Here is a 21,447-nt window from a genome sequence, read left to right on the forward strand (position 1 = left end):
TTGAAAAGACTTGCTAACGAATATTTATATGAATTTAATTCAATAAATGTGATTTTTTTGTAAGAAAATAAATTCTACGAATAATTTTTTTAAAATATAAAATTTTTGAAAAAAAAACACTTTTCTGAAGATATAAAAGGTTTGTGTACATTTTTTAATTGTTTAAAAAAAACAATGTTCTTTCTTTAAAAAACTACTTTAACTCAAAATATTCTAAATATTTCAAATTTTTTTTTAATTTTTGAAAATTAGGTTTTCCTTAAAAGAAATCTTATGAACTGAAATTTGCATTTTTATAACATTGGTTAAAAATTGTTGGATTAATCAGTGTATGAGTTATTCAAAAAAAATTCTTTGGCGGTTTTTTTAAAAGATAGTTTAAAATTCAAAAAGAAAATTCGTATCACAAAATCAAAATAAAAAAATGATTAGTTAAATATTTGGCGAAAGGTGTTTTCCTAAATTCAGCTATTGTAATCCTGAGTTCATTGAAAAATTAAAATCTAATGGGCGTGGTCATAAATTCACGCCCGCCATTTTGAATTTTAAAAAAATATCAAATAAAGGGTGGTACTAGTGCCCATCTGTGGGTTTGAATTTTGGTCAGTTACAATTTTATTTCGGTAAGGTTTATTCCTTAACTTAAGTCCACCTATTCGAATCAAAATTCAAAAGTTCTAATTTTAAAGTAAACGCATAGTAGTTTTCGAAATTTGCAAAAAATCTACTTTTGGTCTTATGTGTCGAAAGTTATGTTATTTTCGAAAATGCAGGTTTTTAGAAAAAAAAAAATATATTCTTCTTATTATACTTTGAATAATAATTTATTTACTCTGAGATTGTATCAAATAAGAATAAATATGTACAAAAAAAGTGACCTACTAAAAGTTTTACGGTACTTGAAAGCTATCTTAGACCTTACAATTCATACTCAAAAACCTTCACGATTAGACGGTTTTTAACTTCCCATACTAACAGCTAGGTTCCAGAATTCGAGTGAAATAAAAGTGAAATCGAAATTGCAAATTGAGTGAATTCATTTTCAGTGTTCTACATTCCGAACGATTTGGTACCTTCGAATTTTTTTCGAAATCACTTTTCGTGAAATTGAAATCAGCTGATATCTGTCATTTGGGAAGTTGTTGAAGTATTTTTATTTTTGAAAATTGTTTTCCTGTAAATAATTTTTATTTTTTACGCGTTTAAAAATATAAAAGTACTAACTAGACACTACAGATTATATAACGGATCGTATAATGAGTGCTGCGTTAATCGTTTTGGTCTTGCAGACTGAAAAGAATAAATATGCACTGGAAAAAATAAAAAGACGAAGACTGAAAATAAAAGTTAAAGCCTGTCAATTATTAGTTTTTTTGTACATGTAGGTGCATTTCATACTACCGACTTAATAAAAGTGCTTTCTTAATGGTGCTGGAAATTGTTGAGCCACATCTTAAACAATCTTCAATTCCTGCAACGTTGCAGCTAGCCGCAGTTTTGCGTTTTCTTGCCGAGGAAAGTTTCCAAAGGTCAATTTGGAAGGATGCTGATATCGCTTTGGGTCGAAGCACTTTTTCAAAAATGCTAACAGAAGTACTAACAATTTTGGAGAATCGAATCTTTCCAAGTTGGATAAAACTTGCTATGTCCGATGAAGATCAAAGTAAATCAAAACGGCATTTTTTTCCATTTCAACGTTGTGTCTCTTCGTCTCCTCGTTTTTTACTTCCAAACAATTTTGAGTCCACAGATTTCTGCAGCTTTTTCATAGTATGCTTAATATCCTTTGCAACACGAGCGAGTTTGCTGGAAGCTGCCAATATGCCCTCCATTTTTTGCTTTGGTTTGTTTCCCAATAAAATCTTCTACGCTGTTTCCGCCACCGGTTTGTCTCTTTCTCTTCCAACCCGATGGTGCTGCTGATAATGCAGGTTCAGTGACTTCTTGCATTGCTTCATGTTCTTGACCAACTTGTTGGGATTTGTTGGGCATGGAATTATTGTTACCGTATTCGACTTCATCCTCCATACCGAAATCCATCGTGTTAGGGATTCCCTCAACGACGGTGTTTTCGCGACAATTAGGTCCCCTTTCATGAATCCCCTAGCGAGATCCTTGTGCTGCTCCATAAAATTTATAAATATTGCCTCCTGCACATTATTTTTGAGTTTTCCCCTGTTTCAAATATGTTTAAAGTGCAATAAACTTATGACGTTTCATTAAAAAAATCATTTTTTTACTTACATTTTTAATCTCGTCTTTTTTGTTAAACTATTTCCCATCAAATGAACAAGATCGATTTTAAATCGCTCGGAAACCGATATAATCGAATTTTGGAACACAACAATTTCACTTCGTTTCGATTTCGATAAATTCGAAATTGAAATTGATAAAATCGAATTGTAGAACACCGAATTATAGAAATGTAGAACCTAGCTGTAAGTAATTGTAATTAGTCCGATTTGTCGAATTGAACATTTTGACATTCCTCTACGTTTCAAGATCCCTAGAGTAAAAACAAACATCGGGAAGTTTTTTTCGTCGTCCATAGTTCAGGAATCAGTAAAGATATCGACTTCAAATTAATTTTGCAGAATTAAAAAATTAATTAATTAATGCAGAATGGACTTTCAAAAAAATTGAGTGAGTTGAGCGACTAAAGCAATTTTATAAAAGGTCAACATTTTGGTTAAACCAAAATATCTCACGAACCAATAACGCTCGAGACTTGAATAAAATTTTCAATTATACATTGTAACGTGATACCAAACTACTATATTTAAAAAAAAATCCAATTAACGGTTTTTTGTATAAATCAAAAAAGCTGAAAAAAAAAATATTTAGCACCTCGTATATTTTACTAACAAATTATGATTTTATATCCAAAATAATTTCGTGCAACGAAAAATAACGTTTTTGACATCTGGTAAAATTTTGAGAAAAATTGAATTGGCAGTTAAAAAAAAAACACTATCTTAAGAATTTGAAACATTCTGTGAGTAGTCTTTGGTTGTTTTTCTCACCAAAATCATGTAGAAGAATCCATTTTTCTTTTGTATAAAGTGGATCGAGCCCAAGACCTCTGGCATGACAGTCCAACGCACTAACCATCAAGCCACTGGTACTATTCTTACTCAAATTGGGTGGGATTAAAATATGGAGTCCCCGAGAATCAATCTTAAGTTTAAGACCTTTTTGTTGTCTTGGCTTTGTTTGTTTCACCAAAATCCTGTAGAAGAATTCATCTATCTTAATTGAAAAGGGTAATTGTTAAAGTCCTCTACCACATCTCTTTAGTAGAACTTTTCACATTCGTTCCCAAAAATGGAGAGATGGAAAACTTTGGAGTAAAACTAACAATCAAACCATTACAGAAGCGTGGTGACTCTTGTACCAACAGTTCGCATTGATTTTATAGTTTTCTTTGTTATACTACTTACTTAATTAAGGTGGCGCTACAGTCCGGGGCGGACCTGGTCCTCAACCGACACGCGTCTACAGCCAGCTCTGTCCCTAGCTAGCTGTCTCTAGTTTCGCACGTCAAGTTGGTTGAGGTCTTCACTCACCTGAGCGCGCCACCTGAGCCGCGGTCTTCCTCTACTGCGCCGTCCGTCGGGATTGGATTCGAAGACCTCCCGGGCTGGAGCGTTGATGTCCATTCGCTCTACATGACCCAGTCAGTGTCAGTGTCGCTGTACAGCCCGTAAGGAACGTCGTTATATCTTCTCCTCCATCTATGCCTACGGGACCAAAAATCACCCGAAAAATTTGTCTCTCGAAGTATCGTAAGACGCTCTCATCTTTCTTTGACAGGGTCCAAACCTCAGCGCCATAAATGAGAACCGGGATGATAAGTGTATTATAGATGGAAATTTTAGATGCTCGAGAAAGGACTTTACTTCTCAATAGTTAGACAAAGTCCTTAACTACCTCAAAGTTATAGCTGTCCATGGAGACGTTTTGTCCAATGTCCTTTTTTGGTGAAAGCATATACTTGGTCTTGCCCTCACTGACCACTAAACCCATCTTCTTCGCTTCCGTCGCAATGCTCAAAAACGGTCCACTGACATCACGCTTTAATCTTCCAATTATGTCAATACCATCTGCATATCCGAGTAATTGGATGGAACTTTGGAAGATTGTGCCTCTAATGTTGAGTTGAGTTTTGCACAATTCTTTCCAGAACGATATTGTAATTGTAATTTTATTTATTAGCGTAAATTTATCGTTTATTTTTACAAAATGGCAATTGCACAATTTACATAGATATGGTTTCAATACCTTACTGATGTCAATAATATGTTTGGGAAAAAAAATTAAAAGAACGTGATCAAATATAATTGGAAGGAAAAGCTAATGTAAAAACCTTCATCAATGATTACATAGTAAATATGTTTAAATTAAGGTGGGAACGAGAGTAGAGATGGTAGTTTTTCTAAACAAATTTTTTGCAAGATACATTTATTTTACAGTTTGTGTAACAAAATAAATAAATAAAATAAATAGAAATAATGCTAACAATTGTATATAAATATGACAGTACAATACTATTTTAATTAATAGTTAAATCAGTCTTTTCATTTTAATAGAAGTAAATAAATAAATAAATAAATAAATAAATAAATAATAAAAATAAATAAATAAATAAATTAATTAATAAATAAATGAATAAATAAATACATTTATATATAAATAAATAAAAATAAATATGTAATTAAATAAATAAATAAATAAATAATTAAATAAATAAATAAATGAATAAATAAATAAATAAATAAATAAATTAATAAATACATAAAAACAAGATATTAAATTCACAAATACAAAGTATATATATAAATGAACAAACAAATAAATAAATAAATGAATACGTAAACAACTAAATTAATAAGTTAACAACTATGTACTATATAAACAATAGATGGACTAATAAATAATAAATAATTAAAGTAACTAGAACAAATGTATTATATACATAAATATAGAACGAAATGTAAATAACTGTTTTTATTAATTTAATAAACGCATCTATAAAATCACTTGTTTTTTATTTTTTATATTTTTATTTCCTTTTATTAAGAATTTAACCAAAATCGAGATTAGAAATTAAGAAATTTTCTGATGTTTGGCATGAAAGAATATATTTTACATTTAACTTTGAAATTCTATCTTGGACTAGCTCAATATTAGTGACAGAATGAAGATCCTGCGTTGATAAGTGCCAATTCAAGTTGAGCATCATTTTTAAAATTTTGTTTTGAGCTATTTGCACTTTTTATATGTGTTTTTGCACATTTACTCCATACTGGAGAGCCATAAAACATAATTGCTCGAAATATGGATTTAAATATAAGTATTTTATTTTCAATACTTAATTTGGATCTTCGATTTATGAAAGGGTAAAGCGTTTTTATTGTAACGTTGATTTTATTTACAACTTGACGTACATGGAATCCAAAAGTAAGTTTAGAGTCAAGGAATACCCCGAGGTACTTAGCGGAATCACCCCATTCAATTATTTTACCATCGATATGGATGTTGTTATTGGGTAAGAGGCAAGACTTTCTTTTCCTTGTGAAAAAGATAGCCTGAGTCTTATCACCATTGATTTTTATTTTCCAATCATTGAAATATGAATTAATTACATTTAGATCGTATTGCAGCTTGGTTTCAATAACGGAACCTAGTGAATCTGATACGTAAATGCACGTGTCATCAGCAAAAATACCCTTTTCACAGTATCTTAAATTCGGGAAATCGGATGTATACAGTATGTATAAAATTGGCCCAAGAACAGACCCTTGAGGTACTCCTACATTTATGTGAAATAAATCGGAAAGTTCATTGTTCACAGTAACTTGAAACTGCCTCTCGAAAAGGAAGGACTTTACAATTTTTGTTATGTATAAAGGAAAATTTAAAGTTTTTAATTTATGTATGAGCCCTTTATGCCAGACGGAGTCAAATGCCTTTTCAATATCTAAAAGTACCAAACCGGTACATATTGAGTTGTTCTGTTAATTTGTTGAACAGTACTGTGAAAAGGCCTAAAGCCAAACTGTTCTGGAAGCAGTAGATTATTTTGATTTTTATGGATTAACATTTTAGATTTAATCAATAATTCAAAGCATTTGCTGAGTGAACTTAATAAACTTATTGGTCTATAGTGAGTGGGCTCGCAAGCACTTTTGCCGGGTTTTAATAAAGGAATAATTTTTGCTTTTTTCCATGTCGAAGGAAAATAACTAATTTTTAAACAACTATTAAATAATTTCTTCAAAAACCTAACTCCACTCTTTGGGAGATTTTTTAAATAAAGATTTTTTATAGCATCAAATCCCACAAATTTTCTTGCATTTAAATTTATCAAAACATCACGAATATATTTTTTGGAAATAAAATCATTCCTTTGTTCAATAATGCTATTTTCAATATACAGAAGAGATTCATCAACCATAGTTTCTACCTGATGATAACTTATCGAGTTATTTAGGTTCGAGTGACTGGAGTAAAAAGCATTGGCTAAAGCATTCGCTTTTTCTAAGTTCGATACTTTAATAGTGTTGTCACTTCTGAGAGCAGGAATATTAGTTTGCTTTTTTTTAATGATTTTTGTTATATTCCAGAACGGTTTACTTGCATATTGCAGACTTTGAAGTTTTTGGTTCCAAGAATTATTTCTGTGAGTGTTAATCAACTTTTTTATTAGTGAATTAAGTTCTTGAACATCAGAGAGCAAGCCACAATCTCTTACTCTCATCCATCTTGTTCGTAAACTATTTCGTATCTTAATCAATCGAACTATTTCTAAAGGCAACTTATTTGAGCTTTCACAACGTAAAGTTATTTTTGGTACAACTTCATTGACACTTTCATGAATAGAGTTTGTGAAATAAGTAATACTTTCGTCAATGCCATTCTCACGATATTAAAGAAGTCGCATGACAGTGCATCGCCTTGTCTAAAACCTTTTTTGACATCAAATGCATCGGTGAGATCTTTTCCGATCTAGAGCAGCGTGCATTCTCCATCGTCATTCTCCACAAACGGATAAGTTTGACAGGGATGCCAAAACTAGACATTGCTCGGTAGAGCTCTTTCCTATGGATGCTGTCATGCGCGGCTTTAAAATCGATAAAGAGATAGTGGGTATCGATTTGAAGCTCCTGGGTTTTTCCAAGATCTGCCGTAGTGTGAAAAGTTGGCCGATAGTGGATTTTCTTGGTCTGAAGCCACACAGCCTATCAGGTTGTTGACGAACGACTTCAGACGTTCAAATAATACGGCAGAGAAGATCTTATAAGCAATGTTAAGGAGACTCATGCCTCTGTAGTTGGCGCAGTTTAGAGGGTCTCCTTTTTAATGTATTGGGCAAACTATGCTGAGATTCCACTCATCGGGCATGCTTTCTTCCGACCATATTTTGCAGATGAGTTGGTGCATTCTTTGTTTGACTACAGTTTAGCTATAGCTATCTTCGGAATTGTTGATCTGCGTCGCCTAGGTTGAGTGGTTCTATCTCCCTAACAGCGGAATGCGGTTCGTCATCGCCGTTATATAATTTGGAGAAGTGGTCTTTCCATATTCTCAACATAGACTGCGGTTATTTGTTATACACTTCTTTAAGGTTAAAAATCTTTTGATTCGAATAAAAAGAATTATGCTGTGCTCATTTCTCTAGTGATTCAGTAAAAGGCTTTGAATCTTTCCACAATAACTTTTTAGAGTCGAAGTATTAACAAATAATCTGTTGATGCTGCCTTAACAGCATTGAAATAGATCTGGTCAATATATCCAATCCTAATCCGAAAGGTTTTAAGTGGTGTTCTTTCCGTACTTCTTTTATAAGCAAATGGGGACAGCGTCCGGACGACTTCTTTTTGAAACTATTCTTAAAGACATTGCAAACTGGAGAAAAATCTGATTCCCGTATATTATTACGGTTCCCAGTATTTTTTAAAACAAGAAAATTTCGAAATTTGCTTTAGTGCCTCAGTCCATAGTAACCAGAAGCGAAACTGAAACCACATTTACGTTTTGTCCATTGCATTTCTAATGTAAATGTTTACACAAATAAAATCATCATTTTATATCAACAAGTTCTTGAAGTTTTGTAACAGAAGACTTTATAGAACGACTTTCTTTCACTAAAAAAATTTAGTGAAATTTTTTGAAATTGCTGTGAATTCTAAACGATTGCTCATGAAAAAAAAACTACCGTTGAAATGTTACAGCCTAAAATAAAAATTTTTGACATAAAACCTTAATACCTTTGTATGCTCGCATGGGATCTTTGGGGCATTTTTACCGGTTGTTAATATCAATGTGCTCAGTGTTGGTATCAATTTTCATCGATATGCAATCAACTTTTTTCTCAAATAATAAGTTCGCTTAAAGATAAGAATCAAGTAGATTCAAGATGCGATATATAGTGATTTCAGTATAGCTTTTGATTCGGCGGTTAATATACAAATTAATACTCATCGTTTCTAATAAGAAGATTTCAAAAAGTTATAATAAATAACCCTTTTTAGATATCTATACAATGCATCTCAGGTGTTCCGCAAGGAAGTCATTTGGGTCCACTTCTCTTTAATATTTTTGTTAATGATAAAACTACAATGGTAACAAATTCCAACATCGCCATTATTGCAAGGGCATGGAGTTGTGTGGATTTCAGTGATCCTAACGCATTACTATGCTTTACATGTATATCGCTTGAGAGATCCATATTGGAATATGCAGATGTCATTTGAAATCCGAGTCTGGTCTGATCGTTTGGAAAAGGTTCAAAGACGGTTTACTATATTCATATTTTATAAGATGAAGTGGACTATACTCTTTTATTAGGTATTAAGTCTCTTGAATTAAGAAGAAATATTTATAATGTAATGATTGTGAGGGACATTCTATGTTATCATTTACATTGTCCATCTATCTCTCATACGTCTGCTTGAATCTTTTTACAGAACAAGCTACGATAATAATGAGCCGATTTGAAAATCTATAAGACAACTGAATGAAGTTTATCAATCTATTGATTCAAGATATTTTAAGGATATGTTTAAGACCAATTTGTTCTTATTATTTTCTTTTAAATATAATTTTGTACTACTTCAATGTTAATGATCAAAACTGTTAGCTTAAAGCTTATAGATAAACAAATAAATTCCGAGGTGAAATGTCTTTTTGGACTGGACTATAGTCATAGTTTACAAAAACATTTGTTTTTCTTGTTTGATAAAATTAGTTTTATTTTGACACACTTCCTCGACGAAATAATTTATAAGTAAGTGAACCTTCACTTACTGGTTTGGTTTAACCACGCAACAAGAGAATAATTTGATAACGACGTGATCAAACTACTTAATTAATAAACTTCAAAACCGGTGTGGTCACTTTGTACAGTTTTGATAGTGTTGTTGGGTGTGTCTGTCTGTCTGCCCGTTCCAACGGTATCAATATAGGTATATAATATAGATCTTGATTTGAATTTTTGTATCTTTTCATTTTGAAAATAATGATTGCTGGTAATTTTCGAAGGGGATGTAGCTCAGATGGTAGAGCGCTCGCTTAGCATGTGAGAGGTACGGGGATCGATGCCCCGCATCTCCAAAATAGATTTTTTTAAATTATGTTTTTTGTTTAGTTTCTGTAAAAATGTGATTTATTTTAACAGAATTAAATGAATGAAATACTTAGTTATAAAAGATGAGAATATATATTTTTGAAATGCGTGGGCCCTTCACTAAAACTAACCAAATTGTTTGCACTCGAAAAATCTAACAAGCTAAAATTACTCCATCACGGTCAGAATAGGGTTGTAATGATTACTTTTGTTATTAACTTCCCATAGAAAGTTATTGTAATAGGTACCATTTGTCAAATTGAAAATTTTGACATTTCTCGACGTTTCAAGAGTCGAAATATAAGCTTTTTAGAAAGGTGTTCGTACGATCGCGTCGTTTTATTCGTCGTCCATAGCTCAAGAACCAGAAGAGATATCGACTTCATATTTTTGTTTACAGATAATAATGCAGAAAGATGCAGAAAAGGTTCTCAAGAAAATTGCGTGGGTGGTTTTGTTTACCATAGCAGTTTAAAAAAAAAAAATGAAAATTTCGGTTAACCCTGAATATCTTACGAACCAAAAACACTAGACACTTGAGTAACGTGTAACGTGATTCCAAACAAGTATATTTTTTGAAAAAAAAATCCAATAAACGGTTTTTGTTATACATCGAACAAAAACTGAAAAAAAAACATTTGTCACTTCGAAAATTTTACGAATAAAAAATGATTTAATCTCTAAAACAATTTTGTACAACCAAAAATAACGTTTTTAACATGTGGTAAAATTTTGAAAAAAACAAAAATAAATTGATAGTTTTTTTTTGTAATCAAAAAAAGTTGGTAAATATTGAATTTCGATTCAAATATCTTTTCAAAAATTTGAGATTATGGTTCCAACTTACTTTGTCTTATAAGAAATATTATTTTCAAAACTCGGTAAAATTTTGAGCAAGATCGAATTAAAAGTTTTCTTAAAAAAAAATAAAATTTAATGAAAGTTCGTAAAAATTGATTTTCGAATCAAATAACTTTTCAAAACTTTGAGCTATTGGCTTTAAACTAATTTTATTTTTTAAAAAAATATTGTTTTCAACATTCAGTAAAACTTCGAGAAAAATCGAATTGATAATTTTTTTAACAAAAAAATAAAAACCTAAAAAATAATTTACTAAAGTTGGTAAAAATTGTTTTTCTGTTTAAATATCATTTCAAAACTTTGAGATTTTGGCTTGAATCTCCAATTTTATCTTATGAAAAATATAGTTTCGAATATTCGGTCATTTTTTTTGAAAAATCGAATTGAAAGTTTTTCAACAAAAAATAAAAACCTAAGAAAAGCATTTTTAAAAATTCGTAAAAATTGATTTTCGATTTAAATGTCTTTTTAAAAATTAAAAATATTGGTTTCAAACTTATTTTATCTCACATAAAATATTGTTTTCGACATTCGGTCAATTTTTGATAAAAATCTAACAGTCCGTTTTTTTAATAAAAAAAATCAAATCTACAAAAACTATTTTGTAAAAATGATGTTCGGTTCTCGATATCACCTGGACAGTATAAGGTATTGACTTAAAATTAATTTCATTCATCTAATTTGTATTAGTTTATATAAGAAATACCAACTTTTAAGAAATGCTACTAAAATTGTTAAAAATGGGTTAACGACTAAAAAATCTCGTTAACAAAATTAGATTTTGAAATCAAACTATTTCATCATATGCAAAATTGTGCTATTAATTTTTAATTTTCTTGGAATAATTCAATTGACAAATTAAAAAAAAAAAACACGAAAACCTACAAACCTTTTAAGAAAGACAAATCGACCGACAGGATGGGAAGTTATGAGTTTGGCATCCCAGCCTCTTTTTTTTATTAAATTTAACCTGGTACTTGAAAGCATTTTTTCATTACAATTTGATTACTCATTGTAATCAAGGTTTAAAGACTGAATTCTTGTAATTTTAATTATAATATTGAAATTTTGGAAAGTCGTAAATGTAAAACGGAAATCCATTGGATTTCCTTCAGTAATGGCAATGGCTTATAATGACAATGCTTCCAGTGAACACCAGACTTTTGTTGATTGGTTTGGTGAATTTTTCCAAAGTATTTACAGCACTACAGATTTAGTTGTCGGTAATAACTACGATTCTTACTCTTTATTGCTAATAACAGATAGTTGTAGTTTTCAGTGTGAATAAGAAGATGTTTCTACCGCCTTACATGAATTGGTTCCCTCTAGATCACCAGTTATTCATGGTGTTTTTCCAATTATGTTTAAACACTGTTAGAGAACTATATGTTTACCCTTTCAGATTATTTTTAACCAATCTCTTTCAAATGATATTTTTTTAGATGAATGGAAATTGTCTTATATTAATCCAATTTTTAAGTCCGGAGATAAAAAGTTGGTCACAAATTATCGACCTAGTAGTAAACTTTCGATTATCACGTAGCTTTTTGACTAAATAATAAAAAAAAACTATATGCAATAATCAAATGTCATATCTCTAAATTTCAACATGGTTTCATAAGTAGTCGATACGCAACTACTAATTTGGCTTGCTTTTCTTATCAGTGTTTTAACGCAATAGAAAATCATTCTCAAATGGATGTGGTTAATACCGGTTTTGAAAAGCATTTAGTAGAGTAAATTACCTCATTTTAATTAAAAAGTTATGGTTTTGATGGCAACCTACAAAATTGGCTCAACACCTATCTCACTGGAAGGAAAAAAATTGTTAAGATTGGTGACTTGGACTCTAGCCCGATCTAAGTTTATTCAGGTGTTCCCGAAGGTAGCCATTTGAGACCACCACTATTTGACTGTTTTATTAATGATTTTCCATCAGTTTTATCAACAGGCAACTGCTTAATATTTGCAGATGATATACAAATGTTTAAAACTACAAATAATTATAATGATTGTGTTGCATTTTAGCAAGACATTTTAAAGTTTGAAAATTGGTGTGAACAAAATCATCTTGACCTTAATCTGTCAAAGTGTTCTGTGTTAACTTACAGTCACTTAAAAAACCCCATGATTTTTGATTATTTCCTCAAAGGAATCAAGCTATATAGGGATCATGATGTTAAAGACCTAGGCGTAGTATTTGATGAGAAACTTAACTTTATTTCACATGTCTCCTATATTGTTTCAAAAGCTTAATCTGAGTTAGGTTTCCTAAAACGGAATTCTTCTGATTTTAAGGACCCATACACACTGAAAGCTATTATTTGTTCACTTGTTGCCTTTTGTAAGCGATGCAAACTCTTGAATCAAGGGGTAGAATGTTTAGTGTTTTATTTATTCGTGATATTCTTTCAAATAACATTGATTGCGAGTTTTTTCTTTCTTTGATGAATATTTATGCACCTAGTCGATCTTTAAGAACGAGAAATTTTATGTTTGAATATCCTCATTCTACAAATTATGGCCAGCGTGAACCTATTTCTCACTGTTGAACATTTTTTAATATGCACTATAATGAACTAGACATATGGCTCAAAATCACCAAGGTTGCACATTTTCTAAAAGGAAAATACGTCAAATAATGTAATGATTTCAAATAAGAGCGCTCATTGATTATACGACGGCCATCTTAATTGCCGTCAATAATTAAATGTAATAAATACGTTCACGGAATGACGGACTATTGATGTACGCTCTACGAATAATGAATAGATCTAGATATAATTTATTTAACGAAAAAAAGGCTGATATGCGACCCAAACTGATAACTTCCCATCCCGTCTGTCGATTTGTCTTGCTTAAAAGTTTGTCTATATGTACTCGTATCAATTTTAACAAATTTGCATACTATTTTTTGTAGATTTTATTTTTTCATGAAAAAACGGATTGTTGGATTTTTATATAAAAATTACTGAATATCGAAAACAATATTTTCTGTGAAATAAAATAATTTTGAAGCCAATATTTTTAATTTTTGAAAAGCTATTTGAGCCGAAAGCAAATTTTTACCAAGTTTTAGTATTGTTTTTTTTTAGAGTTTAATGTTTGTAAAAAAAATTGTCAATGCGATTTTTTTCAAAATTTTATTGAATGTTGAAAACAATATTTCTTATAAAATAAAATTAGTTTGAAGTCAATATTTCAAGTTTTTGAAAAGATATTTGAGTCGAAAATCAATGTTTACCAACTTTTATACATTTTTTTTAGGTTTTTATTTTTTGTAAAAAAACTGTCAGTTCGATTTTTCTCAAAATTTGTCCTAATGTTGAAAAAAATATTTCTTATAAGAAAAAAAAATTAGTTAGAAGCTATTATCTCAAAGTTTTTAAAAGATATCTGAGTCGAAAATCATTTTGTACCAACTTTTGTCAATTTTTTTCCGGTTTTTAATTTTTTGTAAAAAAAACTGTCTCGATTTTTTCAAACTTTAACTGAATGTTGACAACAAGATTTTTTGAAAGATAAAAGTAAATTGAAGCCAATATCTCCAAGTTTTGAAAAGATATTTGAGTCGAAAATCAATTTTTACCAACTTTTATACAATTTTTTTATGTTTTTATTTTTTGTAAAAAAACTTTCAATTCGACTTTTCTCAACATTTCTCAAAATGTTGAAAACAATATTTCTTATAAGATAAAATAAGCTTGAAGCCTAAATTTCAAGTTTTTGAAAAGATATTTGAATCGATATTCAATTTTTACGAACTTTGAGTAATATTTTTTTATATTTTTATTTTTTATAAAAAAAACTGTCAATTAAATTTTTCTCAAAATTTTATCAGATGCCAAAAACATTAGATATTCTTCGTTGCACACAATTGTTTTAGAGATGAAATCATATTTCAGTCGTAAAATTTTGGAGGTGACAAATTTATTAATTTATAAAAAAACCGTTATATTGATTTTTTTTTCAAAAAATATACCTCTTTCGTATCACGTTACAATATATTATATAAAATTCAATTCAAGTCTCTAGCGTTTTTGGTTCGTAAGATATTTAGGGTTAACCAAAATTGTCACCTTTTTTTTCAAACTGCTATGGTAAAAAAACCACCCACGCAATTGTTTTGAGAGCCCTTTCTGCATCTCTTTGCCTTATTGTCTGTATAACAAAATTTATTTGAAGTTTATATATATCTTCTGGTTCTTGAGCTATGGAGGACGAAAAAAACGTCGCGAACGTACGGACGTACAAACGTACGTACACACGCACGCACAGACATCTTTCTAAAAATCTTTTATTTCGACTCTAGTGACCTTGAAACGTCGATAAATGTCAAAATTTTCAATTTGACAAATCGGACCCATTACAATAACTTTCTATGGGAAGTTAATAAAAAAAATCCTGGCGCAATTTCGTTTCAAAGTCAAATGGTGCATTTCAAGATTCTGAAAAAGAATCAAATACAAATTAAGCAATTTTTTTCGGATTAATTTCAGAATCTTCAGAATTAACGGACAGTTTTCAAGATTCTGAATTAATTTCAAATTTAAAGGAGACTTAAACATAAATTTTTACTTAAGTAGCTTCTCACAAAGGACGGGGACTTAAACCACTACTAAATGAGATTTATTTCCCACTGAGTTTAAACTAAGTTCCTAAATGAACCTAGTTCATTTGGACTTATTTCCCTGCACCTTACTTTTAACTTAAAATACCAAAAGATGACTCCTACAAAAGTGACAGCTGCCTTAAAAGCAGACTATTCAAAATAAAACCTCTTCATAGAATCCCCTATATAAATAAAAAGTAAGTATTCGCCTGAGTGTACATAAAAAGAAATACATTTTAATTGTGACAAAAAATAGTTTCCAAAACTCATTTTGGAGATGCGGGGCATCGATCCCCGTACCTCTCACATGCTAAGCGAGCGCTCTACCATCTGAGCTACATCCCCGTTGAAAGTTACCAGCAATGAACTTTTAAAGGCTATAAATGTATTGGCTTAAGTTGAAATAAAATTTATAATTTTGACCACGTTCTTCTTGCATTGCAATCGATAGTTGGCATTTAATAAAAATCATTTCCACTCAGACAAAATTTCTTAATAATGGTTTTGAGTGGTCAAGTTTTCAGTGTAAACGAAATCAAACTCATCTCAACTTATCAAAATAAACATGACTTCTTTCTTCAAATCAATTAAAAAGTTTTTTGGAATCATTTGCATTTTTTTCATATTTTCACTTAAGTTCTTTAAGCTGTTGAGACACTTCCAACATAAATACTTCAATCTCAAGCTGCTGCTACTTTTTGGAGCATCTGGTACTTCATTGAATAAAAGCAAAAACAAAAATATTACGTTTTTTTAATTAAACAGCAAACACTCCAAAAAGTTTTATTTCTTCTTTTTCTGCCGTCAAAAATTCATTTTATTATGATTAAATGTATTTCATAAAATGCCAGCAATCATAAGTAAAAGAGATTGGGGGAGGACAAATCATCCCGACAATCAGATTAAACCACTCTTTCCATCTTTAGGCTTGGTTATAGAAAGTCGTATAATGAACTTCGATAGCAATGATGTGCTTCTCTTCCTACCCCTGTCAATTTGAATATAATCACAGTAACAATATAACAATTCAAAAAAAAAGAACGAAAGTGAACAATTCAATGCGTCCTGAATCTATTCAGGAATTGAAAGAGAGTGAGCGAATCCAAAGAAGGGAAGAGAGATAGAGAAAGACTGTTTCATCCCTAATTGAGATGATCAGAACGTTTTCCAATCCATGAAAAAATATACCTTGTGGGATGTGCGAACGGAAGGGGATGTCATTTTTAGACAGCAAAAGGCAAAGACCATCAATCCAGATTGCCACCACGAACAGCGACCGACAACGACGACGTCTAGGTTTGGGTCTGGATCTGAGTCTGAGTCCTGGCCTCCCTCAATAAAGCGGATTAATGCCCGGAAAATATAGGAAATATTTTTGCATTATTTTAAAACTTTCGATGGAAGACAAAAAAAAATAAATAAAATATAAGAATGAGAAATAAGATTAGATTGAAGAAGGTGAGCGAGAGAGAAAGAGCGTCAAAGATTGTGAGTGAAAAGACTTAAAAGTAATTTTACGTCTGACTAAACACTAATGTGCCAATATTTTATTGTTTGTTTGGAAAAGAAGAAAACGATTTTGCAAGGACTCATTGAGAGTAAAAACTTGTGCCATCATCATCGTTGTGAGTCCTCCTGGCTCCTCCACCTACACGCAACGCATCAGTATCTTCACAATATCCATACGTATAGGTTTATACGAAATTGTACCTCCTACCAAAAACAAAAGATATTTAGTATACAAAAGTTTTTCGAACAAGGGGATGATAAAAACTCTACTAAAAATACTTCTTGTTCTTCTTCTTCTTCGTATGCCAAATGAAAAGTAAACAAAATTTACAAAGGGGTGTAAGTTAGATGTGGATAAAGTAAAGGTGTTTTATTTTTGTTGTTTTTTTGTTGTCCCCTTATATTTGTTTTTGGTTTAAGATTTATTAAGTGGAATTTCTTTTGGAACATCAAATCGAGCTACAAAAACAGTCAATTTAATCCAAATTTCCAAGCTTTAACTTTTGCTTAAGATTAAGCTTTTTAGTAACTCTAGTACGCGTCTTAAATAAAGAACTTACGAATGGGTTTTAAATTAAGGCTCGGCGACTCAATGCAGGCTTAAAGGGAGACTATGTGACGGCATTGAGACATTTCTCCATATATTCAATTGTAACAGTTAGTTTTTTGGTTTGATAACACTGGTCAACAAAGTATGTGGCATTCAAATTATATTTTTCAAAGTTTTTAATGGCTTTAATTTGAAAACGACGTCAAAATCAAATTATTATCGCGCTAGGGTTTTGGGATAAAATTTCGTATTTTTCAAATGAACCTTATATTAGACTTCTTTAAGAATCTATCTTAATTAATGAAGTAGTTTTTTGTTTGTCAATAAAATTTATGATAATTTTTCAAACCTACAATTCCTTAGTACTTACTTACTTATTTAAGGTGGCGCTACAGTCCGGGCGGACCTAGGCCTCAACCAACAAGCGTCTCCAGCCAGCTCGGTCCCTAGCTAGCTGTCTCCAGTTTCGCACGCCAAGTTGGTTGAGGTCCTCTCCCACCTGCGTGCTCCACCTGAGTCGCGGTCTTCCTCTACTGCGCCGGCCGTCCCTCGGGATTAGATTCGAAGACCTTCCGGGCTGGAGCGTTGATGTCCATCCGCTCTACATGACCTAGCCATCTAAGCCGTTGGACTTTGATTCTACTAACTAGGTCAGTGTCGCTGTACAACCCGTACAGCTCGTCATTATATCTTCTCCTCCATTGTCCATCTATGCGTACGGGACCAAAAATCGCCCGAAGAATTTTTCTCTCGAAGCATCCTAAGACGCTCTCATCTTTCTTTGACAGGGTCCAGGCCTCAGCGCCATAAATGAGAACCGGGATGATGAGTGTCTTATAGATGGTGATTTTACATGCTCGAGAGAGGACTTTACTTCTCAATTGCCTTCTAAGTCCAAAGAAGCAGCGATTTGCAAGAGTTATTCTTCGTTTGATTTCAGCGCTGGTGTCGTTGTCTGCATTAATAGCGGTGCCTAGGTAGACAAAGTCCTTAACTACCTCAAAGTTATAGCTGTCCATGGTGACGTTTTGTCCAAGACGTCGTCGTTCAGTGTCCTTTTTTGATGACAGCATCTTCTTCGCTTCCGTCGCAATGCTCAAAAACGCTCCACTGACATCACGCTTTGATCTTCCAATTATGTCAATATCATCTGCGTATCCGAGTAATTGGATGGACCTTTGGAACATTGTGCCTCTAGTGTTGACGGTTGAGTTTTGCACAATTCTTGCCAGAACGATGTTGAAGAAGTCGCATGACAGTGCCTCGCCTTGTCTAAAACCTTTTTTGACATCAAATGCATCGGTAAGATCTTTTCCGACCTTGATAGAGCAGCGTGCATTCTCCATCGTCATTCTGCACAAACGGATAAGTTTGACAGGGATGCCAAAACTAGACATTGCTCGGTAGAGCTCTTCCCTATAGATGCTATCATACGCGGCTTTGAAATCGATAAAGAGATGGTGGGTATCGATTTGAAGCTAGTGGGTTTTTTCCAAGATCTGCCGTAGTGTGAATATTTGGTCGATAGTGGACTTTCCGGGGCTGAGGCTACACTGATAAGGACATATCAGGTGGTTGACGAACGGCTTCAGACGTTCACATAATACGGCAGAGAAGATCTTATAATGTTAAGGAAACTGATGACTCTGTAGTTGGCGCAATTTAAAGGATCTCCTTTTTTATGTATTGGGCAAACTATGCTGAGATTCCACTCATCGGGCATGCTTTCTTCCGACCATATTTTGCAGATGAGTTGGTGCATGCTCCGTACCAAGTCATCGCCTGCTGCTTTGAATAGTTCGCCAGCGATGCCGTCAGCATGTTTGACTTAAGTTTAGATATAGCTATCTTCACTTCGTCAAGGTCGGGTAGGCTGAATTGTTAATCTGCGCCGCCGAGGTTGAGTGGTTCTATCTCCCTTACAGCGGGATTCGGTTCGTCATCGCCGTTATATAATTTGGAGAAGTGATCTTTCCATATTCTCAGCATGGACTGCGGTTCTACTACGATGTTCCCCTGATCGTCTTTGCAGGCTTCGGTTCGTGGCTGGTACCACGAATCGAAGGCTGTAAAGAGGTTCGTAATTTTCCCTCTATCTCCTCGATCGCGCGCTTCTCATGCTCTCTTTTTTCTCATGCTCTCTGCGTGCCCTTCCCGGCATTCGTCGTCAAACCAGGGGTTTCCCTGTGGTGGCCGTGTGAAACCTAGCACTTCAGAGGCGGCATCTCTGATGGCTGCAAAGCAATGTTGCCACTGGTTTTCAATGCTTAACGCAGGAAGCATAGGACTACTTAAGAGGTTATTAGAGACTCGATCGGAAAAGGACATGGCAGTCTCTTGCGATTGTAGCCGTCTAACGTCGAATCTTCTCACAGTACTTCCTTGTTTTGGCTTGGATCGGGATATCCATAGCCGTACCTTGGCTACAACGAAGTAGTGGTCCAAGTCAATGTTGGCCTCTCGGAATGTTCGGATATCCTGGATACTGGAGAAGTGTCGTGCGTCGATCGCAATGTGGTCAATCTTTTTGACGGTTGATTGATCAGGAGATTTCCATGTCCCCTTGTGGATATTGAGATGCGTGAACTAGCTACCAGAACGTCTCGCCCCGCAGCGAAATCGACCAGCCTGAATCCGTTGTCGGAGGTAGTGTCGTGCAGGCTGTATCTCCCGATTATCCCACCAAAGATGTCTTCTCTTCCTAGCTTAGTATTAAAATCTCCTAAGACAATTTTAATGTCATAGCCAGGGCACTGCTCATATGTCTTGTCCAAGAGCTCGAAGAATATGTCTTTGGTGTCTTCATCTTTCTCCTCTGTTGAGGCATGCGCGTATATTAGGCTTATGTTGGCGAATTTAGCCTTGATTGTAGCCGTCTAACGTCGAATCTTCTCACAGTACTTCCTTGTTTTGGCTTGGATCGGGATATCCATAGCCGTACCTTGGCTACAACGAAGTAGTGGTCCAAGTCAATGTTGGCCTCTCGGAATGTTCGGATATCCTGGATACTGGAGAAGTGTCGTGCGTCGATCGCAATGTGGTCAATCTTTTTGACGGTTGATTGATCAGGAGATTTCCATGTCCCCTTGTGGATATTGAGATGCGTGAACTAGCTACCAGAACGTCTCGCCCCGCAGCGAAATCGACCAGCCTGAATCCGTTGTCGGAGGTAGTGTCGTGCAGGCTGTATCTCCCGATTATCCCACCAAAGATGTCTTCTCTTCCTAGCTTAGTATTAAAATCTCCTAAGACAATTTTAATGTCATAGCCAGGGCACTGCTCATATGTCTTGTCCAAGAGCTCGAAGAATATGTCTTTGGTGTCTTCATCTTTCTCCTCTGTTGAGGCATGCGCGTATATTAGGCTTATGTTGGCGAATTTAGCCTTGATGCGGATTGTCGTGATGCGCTCGCTGTTGAAACTCAAGACTTTTTGCCTGAGCCTAGTTTCAACAACAAATCCACACCCAAATAGACGCTGTCTTTGTTCTCGGTAGCAGTCGCCGTAGTAGATATCACAGTCTTTTAGTTTGCGTTTGCCCGGTCCATCCCATCGCACTTCTTGGATGGCTGTAATATCTGCCTTGCAGCAGTTTAGGGCTTCCGCTAATTGTTCGGCTGCACATGGTCTGTTAAGGGACCTAACATTCCACGTACATATCCGAAGTTCGTTGTCCTTATTTCGTTTGCGTGGGTTGTCAACAGTGAATCCGTCCGTATCCGAGGCTTATTGATGCTTCGAAACTTAAGGTATTTTTACGTGGCCAGGAAGTCACCCCGACGGCACAACCCCCAACCTGGAAGGCCAGATCCTTAGTATAACTCCAAGGAAGGGGAGCGGGATAAACCGCTCCTTACAGGCCTGGGCTCCGAATATGTCGAAGAAGCCCTATAAGGTGTTCACTAAGAAATTCAACCTTACTGGAACTGTAGACGCCACCGTTGATTCCATCTCGAGAATTCGTCCGCTGCCGCCTGGATAAGGAGAGGTGCCTTAGTGGGAACACCTCTCCCCCCCCTCTCTCGTTTGCTGCCCCCAACAACTTTCCACTGGGGTTGGAACCCAATCTCCAGTTGAGGTACTAGGCACCCGATGTTCACCGCGGGGAGGTGAGAATAGGAGTTGATAGACAGAGGTGGGTTTTGAGAAAAACCTGTGGACGCTTGTGTCCTCTTGAAGGACATGTCTACCATTTGAACATTACAATCCCTTAGTATTCAGTTTAAATATTTTGCGTTTCTTAATTATTTCTCAAGAAGTCCTCATTAGATAGTTGTAAGTTTTCAC

General features: G+C 33.7%; 1 protein-coding gene and 2 non-coding genes across 3 annotated transcripts in view; 2 read left to right on the top strand and 1 right to left on the bottom strand.

The window, feature by feature from the left end:
- The window catches only part of LOC129943097 (PHD finger protein rhinoceros), a 159,489-nt gene that overhangs the window by 55,007 nt on the left and 83,035 nt on the right, over window positions 1-21,447 (top strand). The window lies entirely within an intron of this gene.
- On the top strand, window positions 9,543-9,615 carry Trnaa-agc (transfer RNA alanine (anticodon AGC)). Its single transcript has one exon. It is a non-coding gene; the product is annotated as a tRNA-Ala (tRNA).
- On the bottom strand, window positions 15,374-15,446 carry Trnaa-agc (transfer RNA alanine (anticodon AGC)). The gene has a single exon. It is a non-coding gene; the product is annotated as a tRNA-Ala (tRNA).

Source organism: Eupeodes corollae, chromosome 1 (assembly GCF_945859685.1).
Source record: "Eupeodes corollae chromosome 1, idEupCoro1.1, whole genome shotgun sequence".
Taxonomy (NCBI): domain Eukaryota; kingdom Metazoa; phylum Arthropoda; class Insecta; order Diptera; family Syrphidae; genus Eupeodes; species Eupeodes corollae.